We start from the raw sequence: 5,220 nt of genomic DNA, 5'->3' as shown, positions 1-5,220 counted from the left end.
GCATGTGGTGCTGGGGGATTGAACCGCGGTCCCTGTGCTTTGCTAAGCTTGTTCTAAGTAGGTGCTTTAGACCACTGAGCCATCTCACCAGCCCCTTAAAATTCTTTATATATTCCAGATAGAAGCCCTCTGAGGGACAGCTGGCTAAAATTTTTCTCAATTTATGGGAAATTTCTTTTGTTGTAGAAAGAAAACTTTTCAATAAGATGTGACTTCAATTGTTTATTTGAAGTATTGCCCATGTAGTTTGTTTTTTTATTTATGAACTCTCTGCCTGCCCCATGTCTTCATGATTTCCTTTTTTTTTTTCCTTTTTTCTTTTTGCTATCTCTCTGGCTCCTGTCTTCATGATTTCTACCTACTTTCTCTTCCAGTAGATTTAGTGTTTCTGTTCTAATATTTAAATCTTTGATCTATTTTGACTTTAATCTAGTGCATGGTGATAGACTTGGGTGTAGTTTTAGTCTTCAGCATGTGGAGAGCCACTTTTCCAGCACCATTTATTAAAGAGGCAATCTTTCTTCCAGTGAACATGTTTGGCCCCTTTGTCAAAGATAAGGTCGCTGAGTGTGTTTGTAGTTGTGTCTGTATCTTCTTATATGTTCCAGTGATCCTCAGGTCTTTTTGGGTTTTTTTCCAGTTCCATGCTGATTTTATCACAGTAGCTTTGTAGTATAATTTCAAGTCAGGGATTGTAATGCAGCCTTCCTTTCCTTTGTTGCCTATGGTTGCTTTTGCTATTCTAGGTCTCTTCTGGCTCCAGATGAATCTTAGGAATTTTCTTCCTTTCTTTTTTCTTTTCTTTTTTTTTTTTTTTTTTTTTGTGGAACCGGGGATTGAACTCAGGTCCTTGCGTTTGCCAGGGAAGCACTTATTCCACTTAGCCATCTCCCTGGCCCCAATAGAAAGAGTCGGGACGGGGGCACTAACCAGCGACCTTGCGCTCTAGAGCCCATCGCGGAAACCGCTGCGCTAGGTCGCCGCCTAGGAATTTTCCCTCTAGATCTGTGAGGTATACTAATGGTATTTTGGTAACGTTTGCATTAAATCTGTATAATAATTTTGGGAGTATGGTCATTTTCACAATGTTAGGTCTTCCTATACATTAGCAAGAAATATCTTTACATTTTCTGAAATCCTCTTCAATCTCTTTTTTCAGAGTACTATAACTTTCACTGTATAGATCTTTTACTTCCTTTGTTAGATTGATTCCTAATTACATTGGCTTCTTACTATGAAGCCTGAAAAGGTGACATTGACATTCATCACATTTGGGAATAAGTACATCCCCTATGGGAGGCATGGGTAATATAACTGATATCTTGATAAAGTAGAAAATAAAAGTTCAAATTTTGTTCAGTTAAGTTCTGTTGAGATATTATTTTTATACACATAGTATGGCTGCCAAGTTCCAGCTCCTGAAATCCAGATGCCCACCTCTATTCCAAGAAAAGCCAAATTAGCATGGATGCGGACACCACCAATAAAACCTGAGCATGGAGATGCCCCAGATCTGAGGAGATTGTTGAAGAACAGAAAATAACAACAAAAGCTGTGGAAAGCCCTCAGAAGACAGAAGACTGGCTCTAGGGAGGGCACACAGGAGGTGAGGATGTCCCTGCTAGGGGTTCCCCCTCCACATCACACTGCCCTCTTCAGACCAACACCTGTCTTGTAGCAACTATGAGGCAGGAAAATTGCACTTCCAAGCCAGTGGCAGTTGAGGGGAGGGGGTGTTGCACATGGCTGTTGGACTGTAGCCAGGTTAGGGAGTGAGAATAACTTTGCCCTAAAGTCTAGAGTCCTATGACTGAAGGGAAGTTCTCACCTGGATGAAATTAAACATAGGAGATTTCCCAGTGGCTAAGGTCCTCAGTTGAGTGTGGCAAGAGGCAGAGAGAGTGAATTCCCTCATCATTCCCACAATCCCCTCATCACCATGTTATATGTCTGCCACAAATTCAACAAGTATCACAGTTGATCAGGCCCACAACCTCCCAAATGAGTGATGCCTAAGGCCTAAATAAAAGACATAAGTGGTATGATCTTAGGGCCCCAGAAGGTTCAAAACCCTCTAACCGAATTTGAGATTCTCTGGAGGCTAAGATTCTCTGGGTGGCCCATATTTATTTGGTTTTCAAACAAAGGAGGGGAAGAGAGAGAAAAGCATGGGAATTTGAGAAGGACCTTGGGAGATATTTTCCCAAGTAGTAAATTATATCAGTCATGAGCATTACCTTATCTTTAGGTTGACATTTAATATAGGGGTGTGGAGACTGCAGCTGCAATCTCTTTAGCTAATTGGGGTTGGAGCCAAATGTCCTCATCTTTGGCATTATTTTGTCCTCTGAGGCATCATGCTTCACAGGCCACTCAGGTAGGACAAGTGATTCGTAAAGGTTCACTTATTGTGAATCCACTGTCCATCTCTAGACAAGGGATTTAGGCATTGAACAAACTCACAAGCAAACATGGAAAGTCAGTTGGTTAATCTTAAGTCCTTCTCTGAGCTTCTTCATAGTGGTCTCTATCAAACAAGAAGGACATATCCCAAGCAATGAGCTTTGAACCTCTTCCCATGTCATGATCAAGTGGAATTTATTCCAGGAAAGAAAAGAGGAGTAACATTTTAAAAAGGTTAATCTAGGGCCAGTGAGATAGCTCAGCAGTCTAAAGCATCTGCTTAGGTAAGCTTAGGCAAGCGCAAGGACCACAGTTCAATTCCTGGCACCACATGCTGTGCCATCCCCACCCCCAGGACCTGCTGAGCCAGCCACAGAGTCTGGGCGTAGGCATGCCTGTAATCCCAGCACTGGGGAGGCTAAAAACAGGAGGATCACTATGAGCCAGAGCTGTGTAGTGAGACCCTGTAACAACCAAATATATTTTTTTAAAAATCAATGTAAGGGGGCCTGCCCCTTAGTTCAGTTCTTTAAGTGGCTGCTTCAACAAAGCAATCAGGCTCAGGTTGCTGTGGTTCCAGCCCCACAACTCAAACCAGCCAAACCTGCCCTGAAGGCATTCAGAGAAAAAAAATCAATATAATTTGTCATAAATAAGAAAGAAAAACCATATGATTTCTCATGAGATGCAGATAAACTATTTGCCAAATACAGCATTCATTACTGACTTAAAAAAATAAAATAATGGACTGGGGAGATAGCTCGGTAGTCTAAGTGCCTGTCTGGCAAGTGCAAGGACCCAGCTCCAATCCCCAATATCACATGCCATGCCAGCCCCTGAAAAAGGGCGTGGTGGGGTATGTCTGTAATCCCAGTACTGTGGAGGCTGAGACAGGAAGAACACTACAAGTCTGAGTTGCATAGCAAGACCCTATACCAAATAAATAAATAAATAAATAAATAAATAAATAAATAAATAAATAAATAAATAATTTTTTTAAAAAAAAAGAAAAAACTCGAGGCTGGGCATGGTGGTGCTCACCTGTAATCCCAGCTCTGGGGAGGCTGTAAGCAGGCGGATCACTACAAGTCTGATCTAGTAGTGAGGCCCTGAACACCCTATAGATCCTTCCCTAAAATACAAAAAACAAAAACAAAACAATACAAACTAGTAGGAGGAGCTTCCTTGTGGTGGTTGATACATTGTGTCAACTTGAGATGTCGGAAGCTTGGCTGGATTAGCTTGGTGATTCCACTCCCTGGCGTGGGGGCCCACCCTAGAGTGACCCAGCACAAAAGGGTATATAAAGGGGTTGAAGAAGGTTTCCGAGCCCCTCTTCCTTGAGGAGTTCCGATGTTCACTGCGCCACTTCCTTGGAGGAGCTTGCTCGGCACAGCCGTGCCTCTTCCAAGGAGCTCGGGTCTTCGCAGCCTCCACCGCCACTTTCTCGGAGGAGCTCCGGTCTTGGCAGTCCACGTGAAAGGGAGAGAGGCTTGATAGACGCTGCAGCTGCTACTCCTCCTCTGCTCGTTGCTCTTTTCTGCAGCCATGACCTGCTGCCCTCTACCTTGGAGCCAACAGAGCGTGGACTGAAATTTCAACTAACTGTGAGCTAAATAAGCCTTTCCTTTCTTAATGATGGGTGTCAGTATTTTGTCCCAGCAATGAATAGAAAGTAACTGAGACATTCCTCAAACTTGATAAGGGATATCTATCCTATAATCCTGCTTAATGGTGAATACTGAATGCTTTCTCCCTAAAATATGTTTCTGCCATTTCTGTTCAGCATTGAACTGGAGATTCTGTGCAAAGCAATACGACAAGAAAAGAAATTACAGGTACAGGAATTTGAAAGGAGGGCTGGGGAGATTACTCAGTTGCACAAGTGCCTGCCTGGCCAGCTCAAGGTCCCGAGTTCGATCCCCAGTACTGCATGCCATGCAGGCCCCAGAATCCCAGACACAGCATGCCAGCCCCAGAGGCAGGCATCATGGCACATGCCTGTAATCCCAGCACTAGGAAGGCTGAGACAGTCCAAACTGTGTAGCAAGACCTTGTATCAAACAAAATTTTTTTAAAAATTATTTTATTTTTATTCTTTCTTTGCTTCCTTTTGTTTCCTTTTCCCTTTTTTATTTTTTTTTTAAATTTTATTGAGACGCAAATAGCAATGAGATAGTTTCAAGACAGGTTAATAGGACAATTATTATTATTTTTTTTTGGCAAGGGGAGAGTCTACAGGGTGTTCAGGGTCTCACTACAAAATCAGACTCATAGTGATCCACCTGTTTATAGCCTCCCAAGAGCTGAGATTACAGTCATGCACCACCATGCCCAGTCTCAATTGCTGTCTCAGCGTGCCCCAGGGGCAGGGTCAGCACAGCAGGACCAGGGATCGAATCCTCAACCCTTGTGCCTGCTTGCAGTCACTTTAATCCACTGAGCTATTTGGCCAGCCCTCAAAAAAAATTTTAAAGAATTTGAAAGAGAGAAGTAAAACTGTCTTTGTTTATATACACTCATCATTTATGTAGAAAATTCTAAGGAATGTACAAAGAAACTACTAGAGCTAACAAATGATTTTAACAAGATCACACTATACAAGGCCAAAAATTTATAGTGTCATTTTTATGTATATCAATAATCAGAAATTGAAATTAAAAATAGTATCACATAGGGGCTGGAGAGATGGCTCAGTGGTCTAAAGCACCTACTTGGAACAAACTTGGCAAAGCAAAGGGACCGCGGTTCGATCCCCCAGCACCACATGCCAGCCAGCCCCGCCCCCTGGTGGGCTGAGCTGGCCACACACACACA

Source organism: Octodon degus, unplaced genomic scaffold, assembly GCF_000260255.1.
Source record: "Octodon degus isolate 3935 unplaced genomic scaffold, OctDeg1.0 scaffold00222, whole genome shotgun sequence".
NCBI classification, from domain to species: Eukaryota; Metazoa; Chordata; class Mammalia; order Rodentia; family Octodontidae; genus Octodon; species Octodon degus.
This window is presented reverse-complemented; position numbering follows the sequence as displayed.